Raw genomic sequence first — 19,775 nt, forward strand, 5'->3', positions numbered from 1 at the left:
AGATTTCTCAACCATACTTGTAGGATAAGTTTTGAACTGCTGAATTCTTTTAAGATTTGCTGTTCTGTGGAATTCTCTAGTTCTGCCGTTATTAGAAATGGTGGTCATGTGGCATAGTCTACCCTAAGTGGCAGCATTTGGCCATTCAGGTTATGGTCTGTGTCCTGGCACTCCTCCCTGTCCTGCAATATTGCTGCCGAGTTATCAGCTGAAACCCCTCTGGAGGTTCCCTTGTGACTATGTTGTTTCCTCCAGGTGCATTTTAAATCACTGGGATATTCGTGAACTTTGTTGATTTGAATCATACAGCTGCTGGTAAGTCTATTGGGGTTCCACTTCCTTTGGATGCTGGGTAATTCCTGAATTCGCATAGATGATTCTTTCTTGGCTTTCAGCAAGTTTCAGTCTGATTTTTCTACAGATAAATTTTCAGACATTTTTTGTTTCTTTATCTCTTGCTTTTCCATCTGGGACTCTTATGAATTCTAGTCTTTCATGCCCTGTCTTAACCCAGGATTCAACAGCAATGTTTTCATTGGTTTGCACTTGCTTTCCTATGTCCGCTTCTGACCGAGGGATTTCTGTTCCCCTGTCTTCACAGTCATTCACGCGTCCCTCTGCATTATCTAGTCTGCTAAGGACTGAATTTTAGCCCTGATATTATCACATCCACTGAGTTTTCTGATATTTTTTGGCTCGTCTTTAGACTTTCTCTTCCCCTTTTCTGGTATTCTGCCTTGTGTGATTCTGAGACCCTGTTGTTCTTCAGTGTTTTCCTGACCTCCATTTTCAACACTTGGTCTGGATAGCGTTTTGCAGTCTAGTTGTTTGAAAGCTTATCTTTGGGCTTTCAATACCTTTGGAACTGAAAATGGTACTTCCTGTTTCTTCTACTTTACTTCTTCAACTCTACTGGTCAGGTAATATCAGGTATCTAGTGTAGACTTCTAGGGCTTTGTTAAGTGAAAATTTTAGACTCTTGGCTCTACGCAATTCCATGGGATTTCTGTGAGGACAATTTCTCCTAGACATTGATGCCATATTCTGTTCCTGTGTGTGTTGTCTGGTATATCTCCAATTGCTGGTGTTGCATTTGTTGTGATGAACAACCCATACTATTTCGATTAGCATAACTTCATTTTGATTACGCTTATCTCACAGTTCTGAAAGTGCGCAGGACACTTCCTCTTGTGGAAATGAGGCTTCTAAAGGTTCTCAGCTCCGCATTCTGCTCTATGTCATTTTGGAGTGTTTCCAAAACAGCAAACTGAGAGTGCGCTTGTGCTTTGTACTGCCACGGGAATGTCCCAATGAAAGCAGTTCTTCCCAGAGCTTCTCTGTCTACTGAAACACCAGTGGAAGCACATCCATGGATGTCACACATCAGGGCCTGCTGGAATGATCCCGCAGACCTACCTTGGTGTCCTCGGTGCCGTACCGTGCCGGTGCCATCCAAAACGTAGCATCCGCTTTTGGGAGATAGTGCTGAAGGAAATGCTTCCTCTTCTCACGCTGTGGACTTGGACCACACTTCCTTGTCCTCTCATCCCTGTGGCACGGGTGCACGAAGGCAACCACAGAGCTGTTGCGCATCCTGTGCCTCAAACCAAACCATAATCCCAGCCCAGGTTATGAATGTAGCAGATCCTAAGGCTTTTCATTCTGATTTCAAACCCAAGGCCCCCTGGATCCCTCAGACCAGATGCACGATAGCTCTGATTCAGCCCCACACGTGCTCTATTGGCAAAATGCCCAATTGGTCCCTGGTCCTGCAGATGCACTGGGTGTGGCCAGGGGACATATCGGTAATCTCTACCGCGCGACCAGTGTGGTTGCTTTATCATTGGTACACAGTTCGGTTTGCTCTCTTGATTCGACCCACCACATCCCACAACGCACTCCAGATCCCTGAGACTCAGCGTGTGCCATCATCCGTAGCCCTATCCCTCACTGTCCGTTGCCTCTGCTACCTCAAATTTGGCAGCTCGGATCTTGGTCTCAGAATCAACTGTGGGGATATTTTGCGCTGGTTTCTTTGAGTTCTGTCAGCCAAGCATCTGCTGTGCACTCTTGCAAATCTCAGCACATCACCTTCAATCCCATGTCTCCTGTCCGCTTGAGAGTGTGCATCCAAGTTAAACAGAGTTTCACCCTTGTTGCTCCATCACCAGGGGTCAGACCCTGCACTGGTTTCCATTCCCTGCTTTGCCTTCTCCTGCTTCCAGGTGTCCTGAGGCCTCATCCTGTCTTTGGAAGTAACAGACCTCTCTTCGGCAAGTGTCCTGTGCCAAGGGCTGGGTGAGTGGATGTTTCCATTGCTCTGTACATGGGAGCGAGTGAGTGCAGGTTGCACTTCTTCTCTGCCAACTGGGCATCGATGAATCAACACTATCCAGATACATTTCACAGAAATCTGATATTTGCTTAGCTCTTTGTTTCTATACAGCCGTGGTGGGAGGGATTGTCCGAAGACACCTGTTTTGACATTGTGTTGATATCTCATTTGCAGGCTTTAAGAAGTTTAACAGAATTCATTTACATGTTTTGGGAGTTATACGAAAATGAAGTTATTTTTTGAAACACACTAAATCGACCTAGAAGCCAGACTTGTCAATTTTGGTAACATTTTGTCAGCTCTACGGAAAACCTAGACAGATAGAATGCAAACTAGCAGTCCAAACTGTTAAAGGGGTCATGTCAGCTCTTTACGGTTGAAGCCTCCGAAACCAACAGGAACCATGAAATAACTATTGGAAACATGAAATAACCCCCAACCTTGGAAACACTTGTGCATGTGGTGCCCTTTACTCCCAATGACACCTACTGGCCAATGTTGGCATTTCAAGGGGTCACATCCCTCTCTAGGAAAACACAAGAGGAAAGAAACCAAATATATACATTTAGGTTTGAATCCAAAAGCACCTAGAGGCATTATAGCTAGGAGAACCCTGCTGCAGTTATGCTAGTCTATTGAGAACCAGGTGTTCTTCTATCAGTGATGAGAATGCTTAATCATCCGATCATGTTGGGTAAAGCCATTTAACGCAACCAAGTCTGCACCCCCATGATATAGTGCCCCCGGGGGCTTGACTCAAGTGAAAGACGATCCACATAAGCTGTGTCTTTAATGTCATTGGCGACTTTTACAGTACAGTTCACTTTCTGACTTGTACTATTTACCTATACTGTCTTGAAAAACTGAGGCCTAGTACAGAGTCAAGTTCAGTCAAAGATTCCCCTCACTTACCACACTCCCTTCACCCCAGGGAAGACATAAACACCACATTTGCTGAATCTAGAGGAAGGCCATCGTTTCTAGGTGTGAGCTAAGTATTCAATTCCTATCTATTTCAGCCGAGACTATTTGACCTTTAAGGAGTTCACTGTTGTTCACAGAGTGTGAAGCTGGAGGAACTCTGATTCTAGGAGGGGCTTGCTCTTCTCGTACTGGCTTCTTTGCAGCTCAGGTACTGATCCTTCCAAATGGATGCCTGAGTGGAGGGGAGGCAAGGGCAAGTGCTTGCTAGCTAGGCCCAAACCTGGGAAAAGGCTTGCCTGGGCTTGGTGAATTTTGGTCTGAATGGCTTGGGAAGGCCCCTTGGGACGTGTGGATTCTCACGACCTCTTCCAAGAACAGGAGCGTTTTGATCATCTCTGCCATCTCTTCTCTTGCAGACGTCAGGGACCTTGGACCCGTTCTTGGAGAAGAGAATTGAGGAACTTCCTCAAGTCCATGTTGGCACTCCGTATGTTTCTGCCAGTATCAGCGAGGTTCAATATGTCTCATGAATGTCTTTTGAGCCTGGTATCCTCTACAGCTGTCTCCACGCCAGTATTCTCCATTGTAGCAGAACATCTCTCATCCATGTGTTCGCATCTCTCCTCAATCCGTGCAGCCAGCTTTTCGGCCAGCTTTTCTTCGTGTCTCCCATAAAGTCGACTTCACCAGGGCTGGGCAATTCTGAAAGTACCTCGGAGCCTCACCAGTAAGCTGATGACAGGCAGATCTTCCACTGTCTGCCCTTTCAGGTTCTGGAAACTGACCTGTGAACTCAGGTCTTTGGGCAGCAGCAGTATCTCAAACTAACACAGCTTCCCGGACCAAACACCTAAGCCAAGCTCCACAGAGGGCGGCAACCCCTCCATCACACTGATCCACCCACAGAACTCTGCCCGGTTACCTAGGATCCAACAGCCACAACAAGCCTCGCGGTACATACCAACATTCCACCTGGAATCCAACCGGTAACTGCCATCCCCAATGGCTGCTGCATCTTGTCAGTGTTGGGGGAGGGGCTGCATCCGACGAGAGGTTCCTAAGGTAAATGTGATTCTACCCACTAGCGTCCCATGGGCCTTTCTTCTTCCCTCTTTCCTTTTGTTCAGATCTGTATGCACAGAACCACTGGAGGGAAGTGGGTCCCTTTTCAGTTGATGGTTTCACACGTCTTTAAACTTTCTAACAGTTCACAGTACACAGAGACCCACTAAAGGAGACTTATGTTCCTATAATATCCGTACACCCGGAATACATATGCGTCGCCTGATTTCTGCTGAAACACCCGCACTCTCAGGACATGGATCCATTTGTCTCATGGGGGCTGAAATTCCAAGAAATGAAACCAACCCCAATGTGCACTTTACTGTCTGCCTCTTTTGCCCTTAGTACACTTTGGCAGAGCTACTTGCCTTTGTTATAGGCTTCTTTCATTTCTTTCCTACGTAGCGTAGAATATGGCATTCTTCATCCTGTTAGAAGACATACAATTTTACATCGCGGACTAGGAATCCATTTGATTCCAAATCGGCATTTGGGTTAGGTCACGATATGCTCTTATGAATCAATATTTACGAATATGAATGCACGCCTCTGATTTCCGAATACAAGTGCGCTGAGTACATGCAAGCCGCGATACTAATTCGATGGGTGCTGAATGATCCTTGACATCACCTTGGGTATTTTCTTTTGAATAATCATGGTTCCCTTGGTAAATTTCAGCCATCCGTACCCTTTTGGTGCTTGTTGGTTGGTTTGATTCTTTGTTGGTCTGCTTCTCGCTAGTTCTGCAAACACGTCAGGCTATGCATCTTTCCTTTCGCTTCAAACAGAGAGTCAAATAAGCTGATTCACTTAAGAGAGTGCTTCCAATCACCTATGATTTCCTGCTTCCCTCTCCCATCTTTAGGGTTTTGATGACCACCTTGCCTTCTTCTTGTTTCTACTTTGCCACTCATGCTCTTCTTGCATTTCCAATAATGGTTTCTTCTTTCCATTTCATCTTGCTGCTTTTCTATTCAGGGTAGATTTCTCAACCATACTTGTAGGATAAGTTTTGAACTGCTGAATTCTTTTAAGATTTGCTGTTCTGTGGAATTCTCTAGTTCTGCCGTTATTAGAAATGGTGGTCATGTGGCATAGTCTACCCTAAGTGGCAGCATTTGGCCATTCAGGTTATGGTCTGTGTCCTGGCACTCCTCCCTGTCCTGCAATATTGCTGCCGAGTTATCAGCTGAAACCCCTCTGGAGGTTCCCTTGTGACTATGTTGTTTCCTCCAGGTGCATTTTAAATCACTGGGATATTCGTGAACTTTGTTGATTTGAATCATACAGCTGCTGGTAAGTCTATTGGGGTTCCACTTCCTTTGGATGCTGGGTAATTCCTGAATTCGCATAGATGATTCTTTCTTGGCTTTCAGCAAGTTTCAGTCTGATTTTTCTACAGATAAATTTTCAGACATTTTTTGTTTCTTTATCTCTTGCTTTTCCATCTGGGACTCTTATGAATTCTAGTCTTTCATGCCCTGTCTTAACCCAGGATTCAACAGCAATGTTTTCATTGGTTTGCACTTGCTTTCCTATGTCCGCTTCTGACCGAGGGATTTCTGTTCCCCTGTCTTCACAGTCATTCACGCGTCCCTCTGCATTATCTAGTCTGCTAAGGACTGAATTTTAGCCCTGATATTATCACATCCACTGAGTTTTCTGATATTTTTTGGCTCGTCTTTAGACTTTCTCTTCCCCTTTTCTGGTATTCTGCCTTGTGTGATTCTGAGACCCTGTTGTTCTTCAGTGTTTTCCTGACCTCCATTTTCAACACTTGGTCTGGATAGCGTTTTGCAGTCTAGTTGTTTGAAAGCTTATCTTTGGGCTTTCAATACCTTTGGAACTGAAAATGGTACTTCCTGTTTCTTCTACTTTACTTCTTCAACTCTACTGGTCAGGTAATATCAGGTATCTAGTGTAGACTTCTAGGGCTTTGTTAAGTGAAAATTTTAGACTCTTGGCTCTACGCAATTCCATGGGATTTCTGTGAGGACAATTTCTCCTAGACATTGATGCCATATTCTGTTCCTGTGTGTGTTGTCTGGTATATCTCCAATTGCTGGTGTTGCATTTGTTGTGATGAACAACCCATACTATTTCGATTAGCATAACTTCATTTTGATTACGCTTATCTCACAGTTCTGAAAGTGCGCAGGACACTTCCTCTTGTGGAAATGAGGCTTCTAAAGGTTCTCAGCTCCGCATTCTGCTCTATGTCATTTTGGAGTGTTTCCAAAACAGCAAACTGAGAGTGCGCTTGTGCTTTGTACTGCCACGGGAATGTCCCAATGAAAGCAGTTCTTCCCAGAGCTTCTCTGTCTACTGAAACACCAGTGGAAGCACATCCATGGATGTCACACATCAGGGCCTGCTGGAATGATCCCGCAGACCTACCTTGGTGTCCTCGGTGCCGTACCGTGCCGGTGCCATCCAAAACGTAGCATCCGCTTTTGGGAGATAGTGCTGAAGGAAATGCTTCCTCTTCTCACGCTGTGGACTTGGACCACACTTCCTTGTCCTCTCATCCCTGTGGCACGGGTGCACGAAGGCAACCACAGAGCTGTTGCGCATCCTGTGCCTCAAACCAAACCATAATCCCAGCCCAGGTTATGAATGTAGCAGATCCTAAGGCTTTTCATTCTGATTTCAAACCCAAGGCCCCCTGGATCCCTCAGACCAGATGCACGATAGCTCTGATTCAGCCCCACACGTGCTCTATTGGCAAAATGCCCAATTGGTCCCTGGTCCTGCAGATGCACTGGGTGTGGCCAGGGGACATATCGGTAATCTCAACCGCGCGACCAGTGTGGTTGCTTTATCATTGGTACACAGTTCGGTTTGCTCTCTTGATTCGACCCACCACATCCCACAACGCACTCCAGATCCCTGAGACTCAGCGTGTGCCATCATCCGTAGCCCTATCCCTCACTGTCCGTTGCCTCTGCTACCTCAAATTTGGCAGCTCGGATCTTGGTCTCAGAATCAACTGTGGGGATATTTTGCGCTGGTTTCTTTGAGTTCTGTCAGCCAAGCATCTGCTGTGCACTCTTGCAAATCTCAGCACATCACCTTCAATCCCATGTCTCCTGTCCGCTTGAGAGTGTGCATCCAAGTTAAACAGAGTTTCACCCTTGTTGCTCCATCACCAGGGGTCAGACCCTGCACTGGTTTCCATTCCCTGCTTTGCCTTCTCCTGCTTCCAGGTGTCCTGAGGCCTCATCCTGTCTTTGGAAGTAACAGACCTCTCTTCGGCAAGTGTCCTGTGCCAAGGGCTGGGTGAGTGGATGTTTCCATTGCTCTGTACATGGGAGCGAGTGAGTGCAGGTTGCACTTCTTCTCTGCCAACTGGGCATCGATGAATCAACACTATCCAGATACATTTCACAGAAATCTGATATTTGCTTAGCTCTTTGTTTCTATACAGCCGTGGTGGGAGGGATTGTCCGAAGACACCTGTTTTGACATTGTGTTGATATCTCATTTGCAGGCTTTAAGAAGTTTAACAGAATTCATTTACATGTTTTGGGAGTTATACGAAAATGAAGTTATTTTTTGAAACACACTAAATCGACCTAGAAGCCAGACTTGTCAATTTTGGTAACATTTTGTCAGCTCTACGGAAAACCTAGACAGATAGAATGCAAACTAGCAGTCCAAACTGTTAAAGGGGTCATGTCAGCTCTTTACGGTTGAAGCCTCCGAAACCAACAGGAACCATGAAATAACTATTGGAAACATGAAATAACCCCCAACCTTGGAAACACTTGTGCATGTGGTGCCCTTTACTCCCAATGACACCTACTGGCCAATGTTGGCATTTCAAGGGGTCACATCCCTCTCTAGGAAAACACAAGAGGAAAGAAACCAAATATATACATTTAGGTTTGAATCCAAAAGCACCTAGAGGCATTATAGCTAGGAGAACCCTGCTGCAGTTATGCTAGTCTATTGAGAACCAGGTGTTCTTCTATCAGTGATGAGAATGCTTAATCATCCGATCATGTTGGGTAAAGCCATTTAACGCAACCAAGTCTGCACCCCCATGATATAGTGCCCCCGGGGGCTTGACTCAAGTGAAAGACGATCCACATAAGCTGTGTCTTTAATGTCATTGGCGACTTTTACAGTACAGTTCACTTTCTGACTTGTACTATTTACCTATACTGTCTTGAAAAACTGAGGCCTAGTACAGAGTCAAGTTCAGTCAAAGATTCCCCTCACTTACCACACTCCCTTCACCCCAGGGAAGACATAAACACCACATTTGCTGAATCTAGAGGAAGGCCATCGTTTCTAGGTGTGAGCTAAGTATTCAATTCCTATCTATTTCAGCCGAGACTATTTGACCTTTAAGGAGTTCACTGTTGTTCACAGAGTGTGAAGCTGGAGGAACTCTGATTCTAGGAGGGGCTTGCTCTTCTCGTACTGGCTTCTTTGCAGCTCAGGTACTGATCCTTCCAAATGGATGCCTCAGTGGAGGGGAGGCAAGGGCAAGTGCTTGCTAGCTAGGCCCAAACCTGGGAAAAGGCTTGCCTGGGCTTGGTGAATTTTGGTCTGAATGGCTTGGGAAGGCCCCTTGGGACGTGTGGATTCTCACGACCTCTTCCAAGAACAGGAGCGTTTTGATCATCTCTGCCATCTCTTCTCTTGCAGACGTCAGGGACCTTGGACCCGTTCTTGGAGAAGAGAATTGAGGAACTTCCTCAAGTCCATGTTGGCACTCCGTATGTTTCTGCCAGTATCAGCGAGGTTCAATATGTCTCATGAATGTCTTTTGAGCCTGGTATCCTCTACAGCTGTCTCCACGCCAGTATTCTCCATTGTAGCAGAACATCTCTCATCCATGTGTTCGCATCTCTCCTCAATCCGTGCAGCCAGCTTTTCGGCCAGCTTTTCTTCGTGTCTCCCATAAAGTCGACTTCACCAGGGCTGGGCAATTCTGAAAGTACCTCGGAGCCTCACCAGTAAGCTGATGACAGGCAGATCTTCCACTGTCTGCCCTTTCAGGTTCTGGAAACTGACCTGTGAACTCAGGTCTTTGGGCAGCAGCAGTATCTCAAACTAACACAGCTTCCCGGACCAAACACCTAAGCCAAGCTCCACAGAGGGCGGCAACCCCTCCATCACACTGATCCACCCACAGAACTCTGCCCGGTTACCTAGGATCCAACAGCCACAACAAGCCTCGCGGTACATACCAACATTCCACCTGGAATCCAACCGGTAACTGCCATCCCCAATGGCTGCTGCATCTTGTCAGTGTTGGGGGAGGGGCTGCATCCGACGAGAGGTTCCTAAGGTAAATGTGATTCTACCCACTAGCGTCCCATGGGCCTTTCTTCTTCCCTCTTTCCTTTTGTTCAGATCTGTATGCACAGAACCACTGGAGGGAAGTGGGTCCCTTTTCAGTTGATGGTTTCACACGTCTTTAAACTTTCTAACAGTTCACAGTACACAGAGACCCACTAAAGGAGACTTATGTTCCTATAATATCCGTACACCCGGAATACATATGCGTCGCCTGATTTCTGCTGAAACACCCGCACTCTCAGGACATGGATCCATTTGTCTCATGGGGGCTGAAATTCCAAGAAATGAAACCAACCCCAATGTGCACTTTACTGTCTGCCTCTTTTGCCCTTAGTACACTTTGGCAGAGCTACTTGCCTTTGTTATAGGCTTCTTTCATTTCTTTCCTACGTAGCGTAGAATATGGCATTCTTCATCCTGTTAGAAGACATACAATTTTACATCGCGGACTAGGAATCCATTTGATTCCAAATCGGCATTTGGGTTAGGTCACGATATGCTCTTATGAATCAATATTTACGAATATGAATGCACGCCTCTGATTTCCGAATACAAGTGCGCTGAGTACATGCAAGCCGCGATACTAATTCGATGGGTGCTGAATGATCCTTGACATCACCTTGGGTATTTTCTTTTGAATAATCATGGTTCCCTTGGTAAATTTCAGCCATCCGTACCCTTTTGGTGCTTGTTGGTTGGTTTGATTCTTTGTTGGTCTGCTTCTCGCTAGTTTTGCAAACACGTCAGGCTATGCATCTTTCCTTTCGCTTCAAACAGAGAGTCAAATAAGCTGATTCACTTAAGAGAGTGCTTCCAATCACCTATGATTTCCTGCTTCCCTCTCCCATCTTTAGGGTTTTGATGACCACCTTGCCTTCTTCTTGTTTCTACTTTGCCACTCATGCTCTTCTTGCATTTCCAATAATGGTTTCTTCTTTCCATTTCATCTTGCTGCTTTTCTATTCAGGGTAGATTTCTCAACCATACTTGTAGGATAAGTTTTGAACTGCTGAATTCTTTTAAGATTTGCTGTTCTGTGGAATTCTCTAGTTCTGCCGTTATTAGAAATGGTGGTCATGTGGCATAGTCTACCCTAAGTGGCAGCATTTGGCCATTCAGGTTATGGTCTGTGTCCTGGCACTCCTCCCTGTCCTGCAATATTGCTGCCGAGTTATCAGCTGAAACCCCTCTGGAGGTTCCCTTGTGACTATGTTGTTTCCTCCAGGTGCATTTTAAATCACTGGGATATTCGTGAACTTTGTTGATTTGAATCATACAGCTGCTGGTAAGTCTATTGGGGTTCCACTTCCTTTGGATGCTGGGTAATTCCTGAATTCGCATAGATGATTCTTTCTTGGCTTTCAGCAAGTTTCAGTCTGATTTTTCTACAGATAAATTTTCAGACATTTTTTGTTTCTTTATCTCTTGCTTTTCCATCTGGGACTCTTATGAATTCTAGTCTTTCATGCCCTGTCTTAACCCAGGATTCAACTGCAATGTTTTCATTGGTTTGCACTTGCTTTCCTATGTCCGCTTCTGACCGAGGGATTTCTGTTCCCCTGTCTTCACAGTCATTCACGCGTCCCTCTGCATTATCTAGTCTGCTAAGGACTGAATTTTAGCCCTGATATTATCACATCCACTGAGTTTTCTGATATTTTTTGGCTCGTCTTTAGACTTTCTCTTCCCCTTTTCTGGTATTCTGCCTTGTGTGATTCTGAGACCCTGTTGTTCTTCAGTGTTTTCCTGACCTCCATTTTCAACACTTGGTCTGGATAGCGTTTTGCAGTCTAGTTGTTTGAAAGCTTATCTTTGGGCTTTCAATACCTTTGGAACTGAAAATGGTACTTCCTGTTTCTTCTACTTTACTTCTTCAACTCTACTGGTCAGGTAATATCAGGTATCTAGTGTAGACTTCTAGGGCTTTGTTAAGTGAAAATTTTAGACTCTTGGCTCTACGCAATTCCATGGGATTTCTGTGAGGACAATTTCTCCTAGACATTGATGCCATATTCTGTTCCTGTGTGTGTTGTCTGGTATATCTCCAATTGCTGGTGTTGCATTTGTTGTGATGAACAACCCATACTATTTCGATTAGCATAACTTCATTTTGATTACGCTTATCTCACAGTTCTGAAAGTGCGCAGGACACTTCCTCTTGTGGAAATGAGGCTTCTAAAGGTTCTCAGCTCCGCATTCTGCTCTATGTCATTTTGGAGTGTTTCCAAAACAGCAAACTGAGAGTGCGCTTGTGCTTTGTACTGCCACGGGAATGTCCCAATGAAAGCAGTTCTTCCCAGAGCTTCTCTGTCTACTGAAACACCAGTGGAAGCACATCCATGGATGTCACACATCAGGGCCTGCTGGAATGATCCCACAGACCTACCTTGGTGTCCTCGGTGCCGTACCGTGCCGGTGCCATCCAAAACGTAGCATCCGCTTTTGGGAGATAGTGCTGAAGGAAATGCTTCCTCTTCTCACGCTGTGGACTTGGACCACACTTCCTTGTCCTCTCATCCCTGTGGCACGGGTGCACGAAGGCAACCACAGAGCTGTTGCGCATCCTGTGCCTCAAACCAAACCATAATCCCAGCCCAGGTTATGAATGTAGCAGATCCTAAGGCTTTTCATTCTGATTTCAAACCCAAGGCCCCCTGGATCCCTCAGACCAGATGCACGATAGCTCTGATTCAGCCCCACACGTGCTCTATTGGCAAAATGCCCAATTGGTCCCTGGTCCTGCAGATGCACTGGGTGTGGCCAGGGGACATATCGGTAATCTCAACCGCGCGACCAGTGTGGTTGCTTTATCATTGGTACACAGTTCGGTTTGCTCTCTTGATTCGACCCACCACATCCCACAACGCACTCCAGATCCCTGAGACTCAGCGTGTGCCATCATCCGTAGCCCTATCCCTCACTGTCCGTTGCCTCTGCTACCTCAAATTTGGCAGCTCGGATCTTGGTCTCAGAATCAACTGTGGGGATATTTTGCGCTGGTTTCTTTGAGTTCTGTCAGCCAAGCATCTGCTGTGCACTCTTGCAAATCTCAGCACATCACCTTCAATCCCATGTCTCCTGTCCGCTTGAGAGTGTGCATCCAAGTTAAACAGAGTTTCACCCTTGTTGCTCCATCACCAGGGGTCAGACCCTGCACTGGTTTCCATTCCCTGCTTTGCCTTCTCCTGCTTCCAGGTGTCCTGAGGCCTCATCCTGTCTTTGGAAGTAACAGACCTCTCTTCGGCAAGTGTCCTGTGCCAAGGGCTGGGTGAGTGGATGTTTCCATTGCTCTGTACATGGGAGCGAGTGAGTGCAGGTTGCACTTCTTCTCTGCCAACTGGGCATCGATGAATCAACACTATCCAGATACATTTCACAGAAATCTGATATTTGCTTAGCTCTTTGTTTCTATACAGCCGTGGTGGGAGGGATTGTCCGAAGACACCTGTTTTGACATTGTGTTGATATCTCATTTGCAGGCTTTAAGAAGTTTAACAGAATTCATTTACATGTTTTGGGAGTTATACGAAAATGAAGTTATTTTTTGAAACACACTAAATCGACCTAGAAGCCAGACTTGTCAATTTTGGTAACATTTTGTCAGCTCTACGGAAAACCTAGACAGATAGAATGCAAACTAGCAGTCCAAACTGTTAAAGGGGTCATGTCAGCTCTTTACGGTTGAAGCCTCCGAAACCAACAGGAACCATGAAATAACTATTGGAAACATGAAATAACCCCCAACCTTGGAAACACTTGTGCATGTGGTGCCCTTTACTCCCAATGACACCTACTGGCCAATGTTGGCATTTCAAGGGGTCACATCCCTCTCTAGGAAAACACAAGAGGAAAGAAACCAAATATATACATTTAGGTTTGAATCCAAAAGCACCTAGAGGCATTATAGCTAGGAGAACCCTGCTGCAGTTATGCTAGTCTATTGAGAACCAGGTGTTCTTCTATCAGTGATGAGAATGCTTAGTCATCCGATCATGTTGGGTAAAGCCATTTAACGCAACCAAGTCTGCACCCCCATGATATAGTGCCCCCGGGGGCTTGACTCAAGTGAAAGACGATCCACATAAGCTGTGTCTTTAATGTCATTGGCGACTTTTACAGTACAGTTCACTTTCTGACTTGTACTATTTACCTATACTGTCTTGAAAAACTGAGGCCTAGTACAGAGTCAAGTTCAGTCAAAGATTCCCCTCACTTACCACACTCCCTTCACCCCAGGGAAGACATAAACACCACATTTGCTGAATCTAGAGGAAGGCCATCGTTTCTAGGTGTGAGCTAAGTATTCAATTCCTATCTATTTCAGCCGAGACTATTTGACCTTTAAGGAGTTCACTGTTGTTCACAGAGTGTGAAGCTGGAGGAACTCTGATTCTAGGAGGGGCTTGCTCTTCTCGTACTGGCTTCTTTGCAGCTCAGGTACTGATCCTTCCAAATGGATGCCTGAGTGGAGGGGAGGCAAGGGCAAGTGCTTGCTAGCTAGGCCCAAACCTGGGAAAAGGCTTGCCTGGGCTTGGTGAATTTTGGTCTGAATGGCTTGGGAAGGCCCCTTGGGACGTGTGGATTCTCACGACCTCTTCCAAGAACAGGAGCGTTTTGATCATCTCTGCCATCTCTTCTCTTGCAGACGTCAGGGACCTTGGACCCGTTCTTGGAGAAGAGAATTGAGGAACTTCCTCAAGTCCATGTTGGCACTCCGTATGTTTCTGCCAGTATCAGCGAGGTTCAATATGTCTCATGAATGTCTTTTGAGCCTGGTATCCTCTACAGCTGTCTCCACGCCAGTATTCTCCATTGTAGCAGAACATCTCTCATCCATGTGTTCGCATCTCTCCTCAATCCGTGCAGCCAGCTTTTCGGCCAGCTTTTCTTCGTGTCTCCCATAAAGTCGACTTCACCAGGGCTGGGCAATTCTGAAAGTACCTCGGAGCCTCACCAGTAAGCTGATGACAGGCAGATCTTCCACTGTCTGCCCTTTCAGGTTCCGGAAACTGACCTGTGAACTCAGGTCTTTGGGCAGCAGCAGTATCTCAAACTAACACAGCTTCCCGGACCAAACACCTAAGCCAAGCTCCACAGAGGGCGGCAACCCCTCCATCACACTGATCCACCCACAGAACTCTGCCCGGTTACCTAGGATCCAACAGCCACAACAAGCCTCGCGGTACATACCAACATTCCACCTGGAATCCAACCGGTAACTGCCATCCCCAATGGCTGCTGCATCTTGTCAGTGTTGGGGGAGGGGCTGCATCCGACGAGAGGTTCCTAAGGTAAATGTGATTCTACCCACTAGCGTCCCATGGGCCTTTCTTCTTCCCTCTTTCCTTTTGTTCAGATCTGTATGCACAGAACCACTGGAGGGAAGTGGGTCCCTTTTCAGTTGATGGTTTCACACGTCTTTAAACTTTCTAACAGTTCACAGTACACAGAGACCCACTAAAGGAGACTTATGTTCCTATAATATCCGTACACCCGGAATACATATGCGTCGCCTGATTTCTGCTGAAACACCCGCACTCTCAGGACATGGATCCATTTGTCTCATGGGGGCTGAAATTCCAAGAAATGAAACCAACCCCAATGTGCACTTTACTGTCTGCCTCTTTTGCCCTTAGTACACTTTGGCAGAGCTACTTGCCTTTGTTATAGGCTTCTTTCATTTCTTTCCTACGTAGCGTAGAATATGGCATTCTTCATCCTGTTAGAAGACATACAATTTTACATCGCGGACTAGGAATCCATTTGATTCCAAATCGGCATTTGGGTTAGGTCACGATATGCTCTTATGAATCAATATTTACGAATATGAATGCACGCCTCTGATTTCCGAATACAACTGCGCTGAGTACATGCAAGCCGCGATACTAATTCGATGGGTGCTGAATGATCCTTGACATCACCTTGGGTATTTTCTTTTGAATAATCATGGTTCCCTTGGTAAATTTCAGCCATCCGTACCCTTTTGGTGCTTGTTGGTTGGTTTGATTCTTTGTTGGTCTGCTTCTCGCTAGTTCTGCAAACACGTCAGGCTATGCATCTTTCCTTTCGCTTCAAACAGAGAGTCAAATAAGCTGATTCACTTAAGAGAGTGCTTCCAATCACCTATGATTTCCTGCTTCCCTCTCCCATCTTTAGGGTTTTGATGACCACCTTGCCTTCTTCTTGTTTCTACTTTGCCACTCATGCTCTTCTTGCATTTCCAATAATGGTTTCTTCTTTCCATTTCATCTTGCTGCTTTTCTATTCAGGGTAGATTTCTCAACCATACTTGTAGGATAAGTTTTGAACTGCTGAATTCTTTTAAGATTTGCTGTTCTGTGGGATTCTCTAGTTCTGCCGTTATTAGAAATGGTGGTCATGTGGCATAGTCTACCCTAAGTGGCAGCATTTGGCCATTCAGGTTATGGTCTGTGTCCTGGCACTCCTCCCTGTCCTGCAATATTGCTGCCGAGTTATCAGCTGAAACCCCTCTGGAGGTTCCCTTGTGACTATGTTGTTTCCTCCAGGTGCATTTTAAATCACTGGGATATTCGTGAACTTTGTTGATTTGAATCATACAGCTGCTAGTAAGTCTATTGGGGTTCCACTTCCTTTGGATGCTGGGTAATTCCTGAATTCGCATAGATGATTCTTTCTTGGCTTTCAGCAAGTTTCAGTCTGATTTTTCTACAGATAAATTTTCAGACATTTTTTGTTTCTTTATCTCTTGCTTTTCCATCTGGGACTCTTATGAATTCTAGTCTTTCATGCCCTGTCTTAACCCAGGATTCAACAGCAATGTTTTCATTGGTTTGCACTTGCTTTCCTATGTCCGCTTCTGACCGAGGGATTTCTGTTCCCCTGTCTTCACAGTCATTCACGCGTCCCTCTGCATTATCTAGTCTGCTAAGGACTGAATTTTAGCCCTGATATTATCACATCCACTGAGTTTTCTGATATTTTTTGGCTCGTCTTTAGACTTTCTCTTCCCCTTTTCTGGTATTCTGCCTTGTGTGATTCTGAGACCCTGTTGTTCTTCAGTGTTTTCCTGACCTCCATTTTCAACACTTGGTCTGGATAGCGTTTTGCAGTCTAGTTGTTTGAAAGCTTATCTTTGGGCTTTCAATACCTTTGGAACTGAAAATGGTACTTCCTGTTTCTTCTACTTTACTTCTTCAACTCTACTGGTCAGGTAATATCAGGTATCTAGTGTAGACTTCTAGGGCTTTGTTAAGTGAAAATTTTAGACTCTTGGCTCTACGCAATTCCATGGGATTTCTGTGAGGACAATTTCTCCTAGACATTGATGCCATATTCTGTTCCTGTGTGTGTTGTCTGGTATATCTCCAATTGCTGGTGTTGCATTTGTTGTGATGAACAACCCATACTATTTCGATTAGCATAACTTCATTTTGATTACGCTTATCTCACAGTTCTGAAAGTGCGCAGGACACTTCCTCTTGTGGAAATGAGGCTTCTAAAGGTTCTCAGCTCCGCATTCTGCTCTATGTCATTTTGGAGTGTTTCCAAAACAGCAAACTGAGAGTGCGCTTGTGCTTTGTACTGCCACGGGAATGTCCCAATGAAAGCAGTTCTTCCCAGAGCTTCTCTGTCTACTGAAACACCAGTGGAAGCACATCCATGGATGTCACACATCAGGGCCTGCTGGAATGATCCCGCAGACCTACCTTGGTGTCCTCGGTGCCGTACCGTGCCGGTGCCATCCAAAACGTAGCATCCGCTTTTGGGAGATAGTGCTGAAGGAAATGCTTCCTCTTCTCACGCTGTGGACTTGGACCACACTTCCTTGTCCTCTCATCCCTGTGGCACGGGTGCACGAAGGCAACCACAGAGCTGTTGCGCATCCTGTGCCTCAAACCAAACCATAATCCCAGCCCAGGTTATGAATGTAGCAGATCCTAAGGCTTTTCATTCTGATTTCAAACCCAAGGCCCCCTGGATCCCTCAGACCAGATGCACGATAGCTCTGATTCAGCCCCACACGTGCTCTATTGGCAAAATGCCCAATTGGTCCCTGGTCCTGCAGATGCACTGGGTGTGGCCAGGGGACATATCGGTAATCTCAACCGCGCGACCAGTGTGGTTGCTTTATCATTGGTACACAGTTCGGTTTGCTCTCTTGATTCGACCCACCACATCCCACAACGCACTCCAGATCCCTGAGACTCAGCGTGTGCCATCATCCGTAGCCCTATCCCTCACTGTCCGTTGCCTCTGCTACCTCAAATTTGGCAGCTCGGATCTTGGTCTCAGAATCAACTGTGGGGATATTTTGCGCTGGTTTCTTTGAGTTCTGTCAGCCAAGCATCTGCTGTGCACTCTTGCAAATCTCAGCACATCACCTTCAATCCCATGTCTCCTGTCCGCTTGAGAGTGTGCATCCAAGTTAAACAGAGTTTCACCCTTGTTGCTCCATCACCAGGGGTCAGACCCTGCACTGGTTTCCATTCCCTGCTTTGCCTTCTCCTGCTTCCAGGTGTCCTGAGGCCTCATCCTGTCTTTGGAAGTAACAGACCTCTCTTCGGCAAGTGTCCTGTGCCAAGGGCTGGGTGAGTGGATGTTTCCATTGCTCTGTACATGGGAGCGAGTGAGTGCAGGTTGCACTTCTTCTCTGCCAACTGGGCATCGATGAATCAACACTATCCAGATACATTTCACAGAAATCTGATATTTGCTTAGCTCTTTGTTTCTATACAGCCGTGGTGGGAGGGATTGTCCGAAGACACCTGTTTTGACATTGTGTTGATATCTCATTTGCAGGCTTTAAGAAGTTTAACAGAATTCATTTACATGTTTTGGGAGTTATACGAAAATGAAGTTATTTTTTGAAACACACTAAATCGACCTAGAAGCCAGACTTGTCAATTTTGGTAACATTTTGTCAGCTCTACGGAAAACCTAGACAGATAGAATGCAAACTAGCAGTCCAAACTGTTAAAGGGGTCATGTCAGCTCTTTACGGTTGAAGCCTCCGAAACCAACAGGAACCATGAAATAACTATTGGAAACATGAAATAACCCCCAACCTTGGAAACACTTGTGCATGTGGTGCCCTTTACTCCCAATGACACCTACTGGCCAATGTTGGCATTTCAAGGGGTCACATCCCTCTCTAGGAAAACACAAGAGGAAAGAAACCAAATATATACATTTAGGTTTGAATCCAAAAGCACCTAGAGGCATTATAGCTAGGAGAACCCTGCTGCAGTTATGCTAGTCTATTGAGAACCAGGTGTTCTTCTATCAGTGATGAGAATGCTTAATCATCCGATCATGTTGGGTAAAGCCATTTAACGCAACCAAGTCTGCACCCCCATGATATAGTGCCCCCGGGGGCTTGACTCAAGTGAAAGACGATCCACATAAGCTGTGTCTTTAATGTCATTGGCGACTTTTACAGTACAGTTCACTTTCTGACTTGTACTATTTACCTATACTGTCTTGAAAAACTGAGGCCTAGTACAGAGTCAAGTTCAGTCAAAGATTCCCCTCACTTACCACACTCCCTTCACCCCAGGGAAGACATAAACACCACATTTGCTGAATCTAGAGGAAGGCCATCGTTTCTAGGTGTGAGCTAAGTATTCAATTCCTATCTATTTCAGCCGAGACTATTTGACCTTTAAGGAGTTCACTGTTGTTCACAGAGTGTGAAGCTGGAGGAACTCTGATTCTAGGAGGGGCTTGCTCTTCTCGTACTGGCTTCTTTGCAGCTCAGGTACTGATCCTTCCAAATGGATGCCTGAGTGGAGGGGAGGCAAGGGCAAGTGCTTGCTAGCTAGGCCCAAACCTGGGAAAAGGCTTGCCTGGGCTTGGTGAATTTTGGTCTGAATGGCTTGGGAAGGCCCCTTGGGACGTGTGGATTCTCACGACCTCTTCCAAGAACAGGAGCGTTTTGATCATCTCTGCCATCTCTTCTCTTGCAGACGTCAGGGACCTTGGACCCGTTCTTGGAGAAGAGAATTGAGGAACTTCCTCAAGTCCATGTTGGCACTCCGTATGTTTCTGCCAGTATCAGCGAGGTTCAATATGTCTCATGAATGTCTTTTGAGCCTGGTATCCTCTACAGCTGTCTCCACGCCAGTATTCTCCATTGTAGCAGAACATCCCTCATCCATGT

This window comes from Vicugna pacos, unplaced genomic scaffold (genome assembly GCF_048564905.1).
Source record: "Vicugna pacos unplaced genomic scaffold, VicPac4 scaffold_192, whole genome shotgun sequence".
Lineage (NCBI taxonomy): Eukaryota > Metazoa > Chordata > Mammalia > Artiodactyla > Camelidae > Vicugna > Vicugna pacos.